Source organism: Dromiciops gliroides, chromosome 1 (assembly GCF_019393635.1).
Source record: "Dromiciops gliroides isolate mDroGli1 chromosome 1, mDroGli1.pri, whole genome shotgun sequence".
NCBI classification, from domain to species: domain Eukaryota; kingdom Metazoa; phylum Chordata; class Mammalia; order Microbiotheria; family Microbiotheriidae; genus Dromiciops; species Dromiciops gliroides.
This window is the reverse complement of record NC_057861.1, coordinates 709,445,281-709,463,117: the sequence shown is the minus strand read 5'-3', so window position 1 is coordinate 709,463,117 and position 17,837 is coordinate 709,445,281. Positions and strand designations below refer to the sequence as shown.

The window sequence follows — 17,837 nt, the reverse complement described above, 5'->3', positions numbered from 1 at the left end:
TCTTCATGAGTTGCTGTAACCAAAGGAATTCATTATCTAATGGCTAACAACTTGGTGGTGGTTAAGAAATAAGCATTTATTAAGCTCCTATTATGTACCATGTAGCTAGGTGGTATAGTGGATAGGAGCACTGGGCCTGGAGTCAGAAAGACCAGAGTTCAAATTTGACCCCAGACATTTACTAGCTGGGTGAATCTGAGAACGTCACTTAACCCCTGTCTACATAAAAACACTGGAGAAGGAAATGGCAAACCACTCCAATATCCTGGCAAAGAAAACCCCATGGACAGTTGGTCCATGGGATCATAATGAGTCAGACATGACTGAATGACTGAATAGCAACATGTATTGGGTACTAGGTCAAGGGGTTTACAAATATCATCTCACTTAATCTTCTCCACAACCATGTGGAGCAGGTGCTGTTATTATGCTCATTTTACCTCTGAGGAAACTCAGCAGATTAAGGTTAAGTGACTTGCTCAGGTTCACACAGACAGAGTAAGTTTCTGAGGTAAGATTTGAATTTAGGTCTTCTGTACTCCAGACTCAAGTCTTTCTATCCACTACACAATTTAACTGCCTGGGGATGACAGATGAACCACTCTGAGCACTGGGAGGCTGATCTTGGACAGTACACACACAGTGTACCATTCCAGAAAATTTTCCAGCTTGCTGGGATATGACCGGGGTGTTGTCTCACTAAGCTTGAGATCCTTTGAGTCACATCCACGTGATACTGACATATTAGGGGTCAGCATTAGAGAAGGCCCTCCTTAGCAGTGAAGGATAATCTATTCAAACCAGAGTTTGCATTTGGAAAGGAAAATTCTGCTCACGTCAACAAATATCTAGAGGATGCACCAAAAATCTGAGGGCAGCTGTAAGCTCCGAAAGCTCAAAACTACACTAATACTTTTGGGACACCTTGGGTAGGTAAGTAAACTGCACTAAGACTTTTGGGACACCTTGGATAGGAAGTAAACTGCACTAAGACTTTTGGGACGCCTTGGATATTATTCACCTAATATATGAGAGCTCTTTCATGTCCTCAAAGAACTTATATTCTACTGGGGGATACAACATACGTGGAAATAAGTAAATACAAAGCATATACCAAGTGTTATGGAGTAATTTCGAAAGACAGAGAGTTATAGTCATGGAAGGTGGGAATCAAAAGACTACTTAAGTTATGAGGGGGCATGTGAACCACTCATGTTATTTTACAAGTAACCATTGGTTCATTTGTTCTCCCCAGGAACTTTTCACTATAACCATTCAAAGCATATCTTATGTTGTCTAAGGGGAAAAATTGCTTATAGATGAATCATATTAGTAATAACAATAACAATAATTTTGAATAATAAAAACTAACATTTATATAGTACTTTGAGGTTGGCAAAACACTTGGGTTGTCTCATTTTCTCCTCATGACAATCCTATGAGGAAGGTGCTATTATTATTCTCAGATTACACATTAAGAAACTGAGTCAGGAAAAGGTGAAGTGACTTTTCCCGGAGTCATAAGTGTCTGAGGCAGGATTCAAACACAGGCCTTCCTGATTCAGAATCTAGAACTCTATCCCCTCTGCCACCTCGTGTCCTCATTAACTAATTCATTTGATACTGGGAGTTAAGGGAGTGTTGGCAGGATTGGGAATGAGCTTTGAAATATGCTCCTTCTGGGAGTACCTCCCACCCTTTTGGGTGTCCTTCCCAGGGTTGGTGTGGGTCATTCTCTGGGGTTGGCTCTTGGTTGGCTCTTTCTGGTACCCAACAGCAGAAGGTGCTTTAGGAGCAAGTGGGCTCAAGAGGTGGAGCTTCCCCTGCACTCTGGGAGTGAATGGTTTGTTTTTGTGCTAAAGCAAAGCAGCAGATGGAGAGTCTGGGGGAACTGATTATTATGATTATTTTTTACTTGAAATAGTTTACTCAAGCAAAGGAACATCCCAATTAGCCAGACAATGGGCACTAAATATAAGTCAGGATCTGCTGGCTCAGAGGCTTTCTCCTCAATGTCATGTTTGTTACCAAGATGCCCTAGAGCACAGTTCTAAGAGCCTTGGAGTTATAGAAGCTGAATTTGAGGAGATCTTAGAGATCATCTTGTTCAACTCCACCCCTCCCCTCTACCCACAATGCAGGATTCCTATCTAAAGAGCCCCCGATAGCTAGTCATCCGGGATTTCCTAGAACATTTCCAGTGACAGGAAGTTAACTATGTTCTTGGCTTTGCTCCTTACTAGCTGTGTGTTGTAAGCAAGTCATTTCACTTTACTAGGGCCTCAATTTCCTCCACTGTAAAATGAATGGTTAGGACTAGATTCCAAAGTCCCTCCTGACTCTAAATAATAATAGCTGGCTTCTATATAATGCTTTCAGTTTTGTGAAGTGCTTTAAATATGTTATTTCAGTTGATCCTCACAACAATACTGTCAAGTATGTTCTATTATTATGCCTATTTGTTAAAAACTTTTTTTTCAGCTGTGTCTGACACTTCATGCCCCCTTTTTTGGGTTTTCTTGGCAAAGATATTGGAGTGCTTTGCCATTTCCTTCTCCAGCTAATTTTACAGATGAGGAAACTGAGTCAAATGGGGTTAAGTGACTTACCTAGGGTCACACAACTAGTTAGTATCTGAGGCTGGATTAGAAGTTGGGTCTTCCAGATGCCAGGTCCCATGTACTATCCATTTTGCTGTCAAGAAAATAAGATTAACTTATAATGATCACATACCTAACATTTTCCAGGTATGTCACCAGTTAACAGAGATCCAAAGAAAGAAAAAAAAACCCAGTTCATGTTTCAATAATTTCACAATCTAATGGGGAGACAAACAACTATATATAAATAAGATAGGCACAGGATAAATTGGAGCTAATTGTCAGAGGAAAGACATTGGCATTAAGGGGGAATGAGCAAAGCTTCTTGCAGAAGGTGGGATTTTAGCCAAGACTGGGAACACCAGGAGGTCGAGGTGAGGAGAAAAAGTATCTTAAGTGTTTGGAGAAAGACATCTCTGGGTCTTTACTTTGTTTCTAGCTGAAATATTCCCAGTTCTGATGAGAATGATTTCCAAATTCTTCACTGTACTGGTTGTGCCCCTATTTGTCAACCATCTTCATGAAAAATTAAGCACAGGACTAAATGCAATATCCTAAAAGAAGATATGGTCACTACATTGTGACTTCTTCAAGCTCTAACATTGTAATTTTCTGACAGTTACATATGTGTATATATTATGTCTACATATAATACACAAATATACACATGATATATCTACATTTATCTATATACACATATGCACAAATATATGCACACATATGTCTCTATATACATGTATATATGGACATATTTATAATATGGAGGGAGATACAGAGAAAGGTGGGGAGATTTGAGAGGAGGAGAGAAAGACAGGAGGGATGAGGGAGAAAGAGAGAGAGAGAGAGAGAGAGAGAGAGAGAGAGAGAGAGAGAGAGAGAGAGAGATTCTTTACATTTAAAGACAGACAACCTTAGAGCTAGATCATCTAATTCAACCAATTTCTTCATTTCATAGATGAAGAAACAGAGACTCGAAAAAGGAACTGATTTGAGCCAGATTACATAGCAAGTAATTGCTAGAATCAGGACCAAGACCCAGCTGGGCTCCCAATCCAGTATTCTTTGCATTGTACACAGTGGTCCCAACACACAGTAGGTATGAATTATATGCCATGGAAACCATAGGATGTGAGAAAATGAAGGCACCTTAGAAGTTATCCAATCTAACTCCTTTAGTTTTCAGATGAGAAAACAAATGGAAGCCCAGTGAGGCCAATTAACTTATCTAACATCACACAGACATTAAGTGGTGGAGCTTGGGCTAGAGCTCTGGCTCCAATTTGCCAGCCACTGAGGAATGGCTACTTGACGAGATATCAAGGGTTTATTGTTTTAGCCTTGGCTCTGCCACAGATTTTCTATGTGAAATTCAGCAAATCCCTTCACCTCTGGTCCTCTACTGAATATGTAAAATTATAATGATAACCGTAACGACTTATACAATAATATTCTGAAAGTGCACTTAGACTTTTGGGACTCTCTGTAGAGTGCCTTACAGATTCATAACACTTAGGCAAGAGGTTGTGTAGTTGCTAGACCAATTTTACAGATGAAGAAAATGAAAGGTGAGGTGACATGATCAGAGAATTTATTTATCTACTTTGTTAATCCAAAAATATTATTAAGAAACTACTAAATTTCTATCAGTGTGTTAGGCACTTCAGTAAATACAACACAACATAATATATAACCCCTGTTCTTCAGGTTCATGCAAGATAGCTATAGAGGAAAGTCACATACTTTTTCAGTGGTATCATGGACCCATACCAAATTCTCACATCCAGAGTGTGTTCTGTGCTTGCTCTCTGTCTCTCTCTCTCTGTCTCTCTCTGTTTCTCTGTCTGCCTCTGTCTCTTTCTGTCTTCATAAATATATATATTTTTAACAATCACCAAATAAAATGAACATTTCCATATACAAAATAGAAAAGAAAAAGCATTATACTGAAATTTGTATCTTTAATACACAGACTTCCCTTTTTAAGTATTAAGTATATTATATTCAATATCTAATTTTCAAAACTCTTCCTTATGGCTATCTGTTTTCTTCTGTCCCTATATAAAAATGTTTCAATGATCCTCTTTTTTTCTCATTCTTTAGCAACCCTTTCAATAGCTTACCCCTCTTTTCTGTCTCCTTACTCTCCAATTAAAAAAAAAGGAAGATCAATACTAAAACCCTTGTAACAAATATGTATAGCTAAGCCAAACAAATTCCCATAGCAACCATGTCTCATTCTGTGAAATGTTGCATCTCATTCTGCCCCTTGAATCTGTCACCTCTCTGTCAGTAAGTAGGCAGCATTCTTCGCTCATCCTTTGGAATCATAGTTAGTCATTACATTAGTCAGATTTCTTAAGTCTTTAAAAGTAATTTTCCTTTATAATACTATTATTGTATAAATTGTTCCCTTGGTTCTGTTCACTTAGGTATGCATCAGTTCATACAAATTTTCCAAGGTTTCTCTGAAATCCTCCCTCTTATAATTTCTCCCAGTGCAATAATATTCCACCACAGTCATCTTCCATAATTTATTCAGCTATTTTGCCATTCATGGGCACCCCTTAAATTTTTGGCTATAAGAACAAAAACTGCCATAAATGTTTTTGTACACATGGGTATTTTTCCTCTTTCTTTTTTCTCTTTGTGGATATAGGCTAGACCTACCAGTAGTATCCCTGGATCAAGGGGTTAATTACTCAGTTTAGTGACTTTTGGGGGTCTAATTCTATATTGATTTCCAGAACGACTAGACCAATTCATGACTTTACTCATGCCACATTTTTGGGTTAGCCTTCCTCTAGCCCCTCCAAAAATTTGTCATTTTCCTTCTTGGTCACCATTAGCCTGCAGTCTGATGAGTGTGAGATGGAAACCTCAGAGTTGCTTTAGTTTGCCTATTTTGAACCTTTAATGGTTTTGAGTCCTTTTCCATCTAGTTGTTGATAGCTTGGATTTCTTCTTTGAGATTTGATTGTTCACATGGAATCATTACTTCTAGAGAAGGATTCATAGGGCATCTAGCCCAGTTTCCTCTTTTTACAGATGAGGAAACTGAGGCTCATGGAGAAAAAAGTAAATTCTGCAGTCACACAGGCACCAAGTAGCAGTATTTATGCCTGCTAGACCCCCTGACTCCAAAACCAATACTCTTTTGCACACCTTCACTCAAGGTCACACAGATAGTAAGTGGCTACAAACTTGGGGCAGGGATTGTACCCGGCGATCCCAGCCTCTATCTAACATTCTATGATTTTGCCAAGTGACCCTTCCCCGAATCACATCATGTAGGTGTCTACACTCCCAGCCCCTGTTGAGGCATAAGAGCTCTAGCCTTCTGGTTGTCTGTATTGAATATCAATGCCTTATTTTCAGCAGCCAGGGTGGCTGAAAATGATGCCTTTCTCCCTTCTACCTCTCTCTTCAGATTTGGCTCACAGACTGGGCTGTCACTTCCCAGAGTGGTGCTATTCCTGGTCAAAGTCATTTGGGGGAGAAAGAGAGATTGTTGGGTAGGAGCTCCCCCTCCTTCTGTTTCCTATCTATTCTGTTTGCAATGATACCACCTTGCCTTTTGCCTCCCCTGGGTTGCCTCTGCTTGCAGAGAGTGGCACCACTGAAGGGATGTGAGGATGAGGTAATCGGATGGGGATCCAGCCTTCCCAGGCCAGATCTATCATGGCTGAGACAGACCCTGGCTGGAAAGGTCAGGGTTCGTTTAGTCTTGTGATCTCCCTGAGGGGACTCTTCCTTAAGCTTCCAAAAGCATTTTGGCAGATACTAATTGGGGTGAGCCACGTGGACCGCATTTCTCTTGCAAGTCAGTGGGTACAGAGCATTTCTTTAAGGAGCACTTTTCTGTACAGAAATTAATAAGAAGAAATTGAAGGAGCGTGGAGGGTGGTGGGAGGAGAGTGGAAAGTGTAGAGAGAGTGGAACTTAGATGAATAATAAGGAGGGTGATAGCTAACATTTATATAGTTTTTATTATGTGCTGGGCACTGTCCTAAGTGCTTTACAAATATTCTCTCTTTTTATCCTCCAAGCAACAACCTAAGAGGTAGATGCTATTATTATCCCTGTTTTACAGATGAGTAACTTCAGGTAAATAGATTAAATGTCTTCCCCAGGGTCACATAGCTAGTAAATGTCTGAGGCAAGATTTGAACTCAGGTCTTCTGACTCTAGACTCTATCCATTGCACTACCTAGCTGCCCTGGTCTCAAGTCTTGGCCCTGACAATTAACCAGTTTTGTGATCTTGGTCGAGTCTATGGACATCAATTGTAAAATTAGGGGGTCAGACAAGGGATTTGCTGATATGTGTTTAACATCTGGTTCTCTGGGACAAAAAAGTGCATACAACACATCTTTTCTGTTTGGTATATATTATTTACATTTTCCTCAATCACTTTCTTATGTCTAGATAATCAACAGAATGATAAATCAGGCCCTGATTTGTAGCATTTGCATATTTCTGAGGTATAAATATTCTTCTAGAAAATTGAATCATCAGCTTGAGCTTGTCAGAGCTGACTCTAATATACCCTTGGGTTGGTCTCTGTGGCTGCTATGGTCCTTCCAGATCTAAAATCCATGACTTTCTGATCATTTTCAGCATCTTTAAAGTGAGAGGTTGGAGGCAGCTAGGTGACATGGTGGATAAAGCACCAGCCCTGGATTCAGGAGCACCTGAGTTAAAATCTGACCTCAGACACTTGACACTTTCTAGCTGTGTGACCTTGGGCAAGTCACTTAACTCTCATTGCCCCACCAAAAAAATAAATTGAGAGGCTGGCTGGGTTAGGTGATCTCTGAGGCATCTTCCCATTGTATGATTCCTTTGTGAGTCCCTGGGATTCCAGGCAAGTCACTTAACTACACTCTGTGAAACAGGGATATAAACATGCAGCAATTCCTATTGCCCAGAGTTCTTGTGAGAAAATCAATGAACTTGAAAATGCTACACAAGTGAATGATTATGTAAGGCTTATTATTAGCAACAGCAGGGATCGATGTCAAGCCCTGGATTTGGGCTAGAAAGTTCATCATTACAAGTAGAGGGGAGTGGTCAATGGACTAGCTTGGTAACACTTCATATGAAAAAACACCAGTGGGTTTTCACATCACAGAAGATGACTGTTGAAGATCTTGGCCAGAGATACACACATGACCATCTAATTTTTGCTCAGGAAAAAAAGGAATTCACAAACTATCTTGTCCAGGACAGGCAAAATGAATTTGCTGCTCCTTCCAGTGGATAAACTTTCAAATTTTTCAAGAAAGCCACCATGTTCCCTCTAGGTCTCAACTTCAAAAACAAACTAACAAAAATGAGCTTAGTTTGAAGGAAAGCAGTTTTTCGAGCTGGAAGGCAACCTTAGGAGTCATTTAGTTCAACTCTTTCATTTTTACAGATGAAGAAACTGAGGCCCAGAGAGATTAAGAGACTCTTTTCAGTTCAAACAAGTAGTGTAAGACAGAGCTGAGCCTTTCACCCAGGTCTCTTGACTTTGAATTCAACGTTCTTTCTTCCAGACATGCCTTATATGATATGGTTAAAGTCACTTACTACAGTCTTGGTTTGGACACTCTAGAGTTTGTCAATGTTCCTCTGAAAATAAGGAAGAGAATATGGTGCCCTTGTTATGTTCTAAGCAGTACAGAGTACAGCAGGGTTGTTCTCTCCTCTCATTATAACCCTCTTCTTCTGTTGTATCAATTTTATAGCCCTCACCAAAATGCTCATAGGGCTATAGTGCATCAGTATGGAAGGATGGAAGCATCTCATTGTCAACTGATTTTCCATTTGCTTGTCCTTTCCTACCATGGTTGTTCTATTTTTTCCCTTGTGATTCTGGCACCTAGCACCATGCTACATGTACAGTGGGTGAATGATTAATAAATAAATGCTCATTGAATCAAATTGAATTGAACATAGGGCAAAGCCCATTTTATAAATGGACAAGTGAGACAACAGAACTAATGTGACTTAGTGAGATAATATAATAATAATTACTACTAATAATAACTAACATCTGTATAGCCCTAGTATGTGCTGGAAATTATACTAGGATGGAACAGGACTAAAATTAAAGATTATGGTTTGTAGGTAAAATCTCAGTCCCATCAACTATTCGACAAACTTTTTTTTGTGAGGCAATTGGGGTTAAGTGACTTGCCCAGTGTCACACAGTTAGTAAGTGTCAAGTGTCTGAGGCCAGATTTTAATTCAGGTCCTCCTGAATCCAAGGCTGGTGCTCTATCCACTGCACCACATAACTGCCCCTGTTGACTCCTTAGGTCATTTGCTTCTTTCTAGACCTCAGTTTATTTTTCTATGAAAAGAAGGGATTGGAGCATATGGTTTCTAATGTTCCTCCCAAGTCTAAAAGTTTAGGATTGTAAATTTTTACTATTCTAAACTCATCCTCCTTGCTAAAACTTTCTGGGGAACACAAAGCAATGTGTGACCTCAGGAATTTCTAGCCTTACTGATTTTATAAAGAGAATGCTGGGGTCTGCAGGACTGGTATAGATTATAGATACCTTTCCTTATAGACAGAACCTCACACAGTCTGTGGACCATAGGGACCTTGCAGACTCATTTATCCCAGAAGAGAAATTACCTTTCCTATAATCCCATAGAAGTGGCTTTATCTTTTTCAAGATGTCTAGGGAAGGGGAATTCATATGAAGAAGCATAAGGTAAAGCATCCATGCCAGATTTGAAATCAAGAAGACTTGGGTTTGAATCCTGTATGACATTTACCAACTGTGTGACTCTAGGCAAGTCACTTAGGAGTTTTTTGAGCCTTTTTTATTCTGTCAAAGAACCATAAAAAATACATAGGGCATCTACTTCATAGGCTTGTGGTAAGGACCAGATGAGACCAAGCATGTAAAGTATTTTGAAAGTCTCAAGATCAACTGTTGTAATACATCAAGAAAGCTCCCCCCCCAACACTTCTGCCAAACAGGGGCTGTTCTGAAAAGTTGAAGTGAATGGCACTTGGATATACTAGAAGGAAATTCAAGGAATCCACAGATAATGAGAAAGGGAAGAGAGTATCTTGGATTGAACTGGCATGTATTTGGTATTGAAAAAAAGCATACTTAGAAGAATTCATGGAAGAGGCTGATTGAGTCTGGGAAGGCCATTGTAGCTATAATATTTATAGTGTTTGGTCTTGAGACTTTCCTATCTTGTGACTATCATGATGGGTAAGCTCATCCCTTGTCCAACTGCATTGCCTCCACACAATACAGAATGCAGACTCCTTGAGGAGCAGAGACTATTTCATTTTTGTTTTTGTATGTCTATCACCTAGAATAGTGCCTGACACAGTAGGTACTTAATAAATGCTTATTGACTAATTTCTCAAACACACAAACCAGAAGTGGAAGAGTAAGTGATGATGAAGATTAGGGTCAGCTCTAGCCCAGAGATGCCTATGTAAATTATACCAGATGAACTCATTCCTAATCTCCTGTCAATCTGATGGCCAGCTGCCATTCCAACCCCCCCCCCATTAAGAGTCTTCTGTGGTTCCATCAGCTCTTTTTAAGGGGTAGGAGTGGGCTGTGTGACCCTAGGCAAGTCACTTAAGACACATTGTCCCAACCCCCCCCCTAAAAGGAGTGGGCAGGCTTCTTTTTCTATTTCAAAGTCATGTACTCCTCCTTGGGCTGCGTCTTAGGTTCCCTATTCCCATCGGAGGAATACTTCAGGCTTAGCTCCATCCCAGGGCTGAGATGACTAACATCCTGAGCACAATGGCAAATCCATCCTCCCCTGACTCAGGTTACAGTCTCCACTTCCTCCCAAGGGCACTCACTATGATGAGTCATAAGCTCAGGTATTCCTAGACCTTTGGAATTCCCTAAATCGTAGTTATTATGTCACAGTAGGGGACATGTTAAAAATATACAGTAAACACTATATTACCCAATTCCCAATAAAAGCTAGTGGGGAAGGGTATTTCCTTTTCCTCTGTCTTTAATGGGTCTCCAGGCCTTGTAGAGGCCCTTTTTTTGATAGTACTAGACCAAAAAAAAAAATCATGGCATTGTAGACTTAAAGGAGGAAGGGAATTTAGTCTAACCTCCTTATTTTAAAGATAAGGAAACTCAGGCCAAGGGAAGTTACTTGCTTAAGGTGACATGGGCATTATTGGCAGAGCTGAGAGAATTGAACCCGTCATTTTGTCTTATGATGTGGCTGAATGAATAATACATCTGGAGTTGGAGGACCTTGGTTGGAATCCCACTTCTACTACTTAACTAGATTTGAAACCTTGGGCAAGTTACTTTTCTCCCTGGGGCCTCAGTTTTCTCATCTATAAAATAAGGGGATTAGACTGGAGGACTTCTAAGGTGGCTCTCAGCTCTAAACCAAATCTAGGTCCTGTCTGCAGCACCCTGCTCGCCTGGGAAATGGTTTGTTGCTTTGTAGCCTGGCTTGCTTGCTTGATATGGGCAAGCAGAGGCAGGTAGAGAGATTTCTTGTTAAGGAATCCCAGCTACCTCATTCTAGATTTCCAGATATTGATTGTTCTTAATGTGCCATACAGCTCCATCTAACTCCAGGAGACCCATTGGCTATGACCTTAATATGACAACAGCAACAATAACTGGGAATTGTATGTCACTTTCATGTGTGTAAACCCCTTTACAAACCATATCTTCTTTGATCTTCACAAATATCCTGGGAAGTCGGTGCTTAAGCAGAAATTTTGATAACCACTTACTTAAATCATGGGCTTTTTGTCCTGGAAAGGACCTTAGAGAGCATTCAGTCCATCTCCCCTTCACCCTCACTTTGTTTCTTATATGAAAAAACAGCTAAGAAAGACAAATGACTTGCTCAGTTTCAACAAGGGTAATAAGCAATAGAACTGAGATTCAAACCCACAGCCTTTGACTCTGAATCTAGGACTTTTGTCCACTCTCTATGGAGACGGAAGTTTAGAGGGGTGAATGGATTGTCTTTCTTTTTAAATTAAATTATTTAATTTAACAAACATCCATTTTCTCTTCCTCCCATTATCTTGCCCCTAACTGAAAAGGAAAGAAAAACAACTCTTCAAATCTTCTCCCACAGTCATATTACATAATCAAATCCAAAGCCTTAATGTTTTCCCCTAGCATTTGTAATCTGAACAAATAGGCATAGTCAAGCAAAAGAAAGTCTTGGCCATGTCTAAAAATGTCTGTCTCATTCTGCCTTGTGAATCTATCAGCCTCTACTAGCAGGTGGGCAGTTGATATTCCTCACTCATCCTGTGGAGCTGTGATTGACTATTGTGTGGATCAGAGTTCTTAAATCTATAAATGGATTTTCCCAAAGTCAGAGAGGGTTCTGGGCCTGAGTAAGAGGTTCAGCCATGTGACCTAGGAAGTCTCCACCCAGATCAAAGATTCTTTGACTTGGCCAGAAGTCACCCAGCTAGACAGTGCCAGAATTGGGATTAGAACCCAAGTTTCCTTGTCTCCAAATTTAATACTGTTTCCCACAATGCTATACTGCCTTTATTTAGAAAATTGGAAGAAATGAAAACATACAAATAATCCCCCCCCAAATGCTCCACTTTCCCAAACAGTTACATTCCTTAATGAGATCCAAAGCCTTCATTTTTTATGCCATTTTCCAAGTTAGCTCCCCTAAGTTTATCTGGAGGTATTTGACACAGCATATTAATTTTTAATATGCTAAACGGTGAGATGCACTGTAATCTAAATTGAATCTCAAAACACCATTAGTTTTTCCCACTGCTCTCTGTTGTTTATGCTCCCCAAAATAGGCTTGTTAATTTCACAGCTAAATGGTGGGTTCATAGCCATGGCAGTGCAGACCAGCAATCATGCTGGGGTCTCCTTGGGAAGTGTTAGCACTATTTGGCCCTCAGACAAGGACCACATTGACAAATTGCCTTTTAGGCAACTCATCTCTTGTGGTCCTCTAGGTGGGATTTAGGAACCCTAGAGATGGTGATGGTGATGATAACAGCTCACATTTATATAGTGCTTTATGGTTTGCAAAACACTTTACATCTATTATCTCACTGATCTTCACAAACGACTGTATGAGTAGGTACTTTTATTATCCCCATTTTGCAGATGGGGAAAGTGAGGCTGAATGAAGCTAAAGAATTTCCCTAGGATTACCTAGTTAATAAGTGTCTGAGGAAGAATGTGAACCCAGGGATTTGGGGCTACAAGTCCAACACTATTTTCTATGCCATATTGCTTCCCAGATTTCTGGATATGACTTGGGAGACTTGGGTGTGTTCTTGGAACACCAGTCTCTGATGTCTATTTGAAATATCTTTGGGGAAAGGGGAGTGAAGATATGAGAGTAAAACCTTATGGGAAGGCTTCATTCTGGTTCTCTTTCTGGTCTTCTCCTACAGCAAGTACTTGCCAGCAGCTCATATTTCTACAATTCTTTCAAAGCTTACAAAGTGTTGGTCTCACAACAACTCAGCAAGGTAGGGTCTATTCATCCAATTTTATAGAAAGATGAGGCCCAGAGAAGTGTTGGGTGTTGTCCAGCACTGAAGAGAAGGAACAGCATTAGAGCCAGGGTCTCAAATTTAGGTTTCCCAGGTCCATGTTTAGGGCTTATTTTCATCACATTATGTTATTAATTAATTAATATATTTACTGAAATTAGTGACGAAGCATTTATTAAGCCCTGACCATATAGAAAGCACTGTACTAAGTGCAGGGAACACAAAGCTCTCGAGGTGCTCATCTTCTCATTGGGGGATTCAACACACACAAGAGAGTACAGCAGCAGGGCAGGTGGAAAGTCCTGACTATGCTAGGATACAGAAGTGGGATGGAGGGTAAGGTCTGGGAGGCTTTTATGGGTTGGTTAAAACCAAACACAATATGCTGGATGTGGTCTGACTAGGACAGAGTTCAGGAGGATGAATATTTCTCAAGATATGGGCACTAGATCTCTCTAAATTCAACCTCAGATGGAATTTGCTTTTAAAAAATAATACCGGGGCATCTAGGTGGCGCAGTGGATAAAGCACCGGCCTTGGATTCAGGAGGACCTGTGTTCAAATCTGGCCTCAGATACTTGACACTTACTAGCTGTATGACCCTGGGCAAGTCACTTAACCCTCATTGCCCCGCAAAAAAAAAAAAATTATAATACCATGCTGCTAATGGTTAAAGAGAGATAAGAGAAGCCAGAGGACAAAGCTCTCACTAAGATGTAGCCTCAACCCTACTTATCCAACCACATCTTCCACTTCTGTACTATAATGTATAGACCACTGGCTGTAGAGTCAGAAACACTTGGCCTTGAATCCTACCTCCTTGTGGGACCCAGGACAAGTCACTTAACCCCTCTGAATATGAATTTTTTCATTTGTAAAATGAGAATAGTAATCGCACTTAACCTCACAAGGATGTCAGGAAGTTCAAATAGTATTTATTTCAATGTGTATATTTATATACATAAATTTACACATATATACATGTATGGGGGTATATATACAATACAAACACATCTATACCTGTTATCTATATCTATGCCTATACTTACATCTATCTACATCTTCATCTATGTCTGTCTGACTCTACCTCTATCTCTATTCTATCTCTGATCTCTATCTTTATCTATGTCTATATCTAAGTCCATATCTATGTCTCTGTCTCTAATACCTTTGCTTCTATCTCTTTTCTGTTTCTAAGCTCTACCTATACCCTTCCTTATCCAGGTCTATGTCTATGTATATATGTCTATGTCTATGTCTGTCTATGTCTATACCTCTACTTCTATCACTTTTCTATCTCTAATCTCTACCTCTAACTTTAACTATATCCATATCTATATCTTTTTCTAAATCAAACCTATATCTATATTTATATCATCTATATCTATACAGTATCAACAACATTGTGTGATGATCAACCGTGATAGCATAGCTCTTATCAGCAATACAGTGATCCAAGAAAATGCCAAAAGACTCATGAAGGAAAATGCTCTCCACATATAGAAAAAAGAACTCTAGAGTCTGAATGCATATTGAAGCATTCTATTTTCACTTTTGTTGTTGCTTTTTTGTTGTTGTCATTTCTTCTTTCTTGTGTTTTTTTTCCCTTTTGTTCTGACTCTTCTCTTACAACATGACTAATGTGGAAATATGTTTTTTTTTAAAGAAAAACTCAAAGTGCTGTGTTAATGCCAACTACTCCCAGAAGTCTCATATTCAGAGAGAGCGGTTTCCTTACTGTTTGCCAAACAGGCTTTGCAAATTTCTCTCTCTGTGTCTTTGCCCATGCTGTTCTCTCCTACTACTCTGCCATTTCCTTAGGCCCTCTGGCCTTCCACAAGTCCTACCCATTCCTCAGAAGACATTTCTGGCCTCATCTCCATAAAATCTTTCCTAACCACCAGAGATAACATTCTTTTCTTTGAACCATCACTAATTACTGCCTGTATCACTTGTTGTTGTTGTTGTTGTAGATCTGTCATTCCATGCTGTAAGTTAGCCCCTTGCTAACTATTACACAACTTACAGTCTTAGAGAATTGATTGGAACACTGTTAAATGACTTACCCAGGGTTACACAGAACTTCCTAACTGACACTGGCCCCCACCCAGTACTCCAAATTACCTTTCTCTCCATCAGGCAGTTGTTAATAGTGTATTGCACTATGAAGACCAGGGGATGTGCATAGCCTCTAAGATCACTTCTTGCTCTAAATCTGTGATCTGTTCTATTATCTGGCCCATGTGACTTTAGTCAAGTTCCTTCCCTTTTTTGAGGTCTCTTTTTCCAGATGGAAAATGAGAAGACTGGATCATATGATCTCCCTGGTCCTTTAAGGTCTAGAATTTATAGTCACATTTATATGGCATTTTAAACTTTATCAAAGACTTTCCTTCTCATTACTTGTGTAGTTAGAGTATTTATATAGCTTCTGAAGGTTGGAAAAGAGTTGTACATTTGTTATCTTATTTAATACCCTGTAAAGTAGTTATAGTTATTATCCCCATTGCGCAGATAAAAAAAACTGAGGTCAAAAGAGGTTAAGCAGTGTCAAACTGCTTCTTATTCACCATTTGCCTCTGTGAAGTCACTGTTGCCCCGTAATGTGTCCCTCTCTTTTCCTAGAGCTGCTATGTGGCTCAGAGGATAGAGCAGAGGAAAGGAAGACCTGAGTTCAAATCTAGCCTCAGATGCTTACTAGCTGTGTGACCCTGGACCAGTCACTTAACCCTATTTACCTTAGATTCCTTATCTATAAAATGAGCTGGAGAAAGGAATGGCAAACCACTCTAATATTTTGCCAAGAAAGATACCCCCAAAGTGAATCATGAAGAGTTGGGCATGAGTGAAATGACTGAAAAAAGACAACCCTTTTTCATATCATGCTTTCACAGTGAAGTTTATTTTACATGAATGAAACCAAATTTAAACTGACCCTTTCCTACCCTCCCAATCTTTTTATACCTCCCCTCTGTGTACTCTCTAAATCTAGAGCCTCTGGCCTCCTTGTTATTCCTCCCACATGACACTTCATTTCCCTAATTGGAGCCTCTTCCCTGTCTATTTCCCATGCTTGGAATTCTCCCCCTCCTTGTTTCTTCCTCTACCTGGGTTTCCTTCAAATCTCAGCTAAAATTCCTCTTTGCAGGAAGCTTTTCCCCATTCCAGTGCCTTCTCTCTGAGATTATCTACAATTTATCCAGTCTCTATCTTGCTTGTACATAGTTGTTTGCAGGTTGTCTCCCTCCATTAGACTGTGAGCATCTTGAGGCCAGGGGGTATATTTGCCTTTCTTTGTATCCTCAGCACTTAGCACAGCTTAGGGGGAAGCTAGGTGGTACAGTGGATAGAACACTCACCCTGAAGTTGGGGGGACCTGAGTTCAAATCTCACCTCACACACTAGCTGTGTGACCCTGGGCAAGTCACTTAACCCCGATTGCCTTAAATATCCAGGGCCATCTCCAGTCCTCCTGATAACATATCTTTCCATTGTAGCCAGATGGCTCCAGAGAAGAAAGTGAGGCTGGTGACTTTGCACAACCTTTTCTCACTTAAATCCAATTCAGTGCAAGTCTTGACACCTATCATGGTCCTTTTTGGGAACAAAGGACAAACAATATTCAACAACTTAGGACAATGCCTGGTGCACTGGAGGAGCTTGGGAAATGTTCACTGACTTGACTCCCAGGGCAGCCTTGGGAACAGAAATATCCCCATGGATGGCCAGAAGAGGTTTGTTTGTAGCCCTTTCCCTCTTCTTTGTGCTGATGAGATAGGAGGGATGATCGCCCTCTGTCCTCACCCACAGCAGCTCTGAAAGGCCTTGTGGCTAATGGTGAGGAAGGTCCAGTCTCTGGCTTCATTTGAATCAGACTCTGCTCTGATAAATTCTCCCCCTGTCCTCCCTGAGTTTCTCATTTGGGGTCTGAATGCTCAGATCTAATCAGCCTCTGATTGTTTTGTTGTTGTGGAAACCAGTTGGCAGGTTACTTTCCTGGGGGTGGGACCAGCAGAACACACAAATATTTTTGTTCCGTTCAGCTGTTATTTCTGAGAAAACAGTAGTAGGCGGGAATACTCTCTGCAGAAAGGGCTAGCTCAAGGCCTTGGGAAGTGGGAAAAATGGCGGACTTGAAATCAGGAGATGTGGGTTCTAACCCTGACTGGCCTACTGGCTCACCTTTGGAATTCTGGGCCAATCTCAGGGTGAATGCCATTTAAATCTGCCAGCCTTCCAAGGGCATTAGAAGGTGAAATTAGGTAATCACAATGATAGCAGCTCCCATTTTGCACATAATTTATGTATACATTTTTTACATAGATTATTTCACAACAACCCTGTGAGGGAAGTGCTATCATAGATCTCCATTTTATAGATGAGAAAACTGAAGCTTAAGTGACTTGCCCAAGGTATTCTGAACAAAATACTCATAGATAAATGCATGACCACAATAAAGGATTATAAATTTATTTATCTCAAGGCATAACTGGTAGATAGCAGCTGAGACTGTTAAAGATCAAGATTTCAGTTAAAGAAATGCAATCCTGATAGTGAGTTCTCATATAAGTAGGGGAATATTTTGAGGAGGGGGCAAAAATATCTTGGTGATACCCCCCTCCACACATACATAGACACCTACTTCACCTATTGGTAAGGCCATTGTAGACCCCTAGACAGGGTTAAATATTTTTTCCAAAGCAGAGTGGCCAAACTCTTGGGAT

General features: G+C 40.2%; 1 protein-coding gene across 11 annotated transcripts in view; it reads left to right on the top strand.

The window, feature by feature from the left end:
* Positions 1–17,837, top strand: part of ATP2B2 (ATPase plasma membrane Ca2+ transporting 2) — a 696,441-nt gene that overhangs the window by 496,015 nt on the left and 182,589 nt on the right. The window lies entirely within an intron of this gene.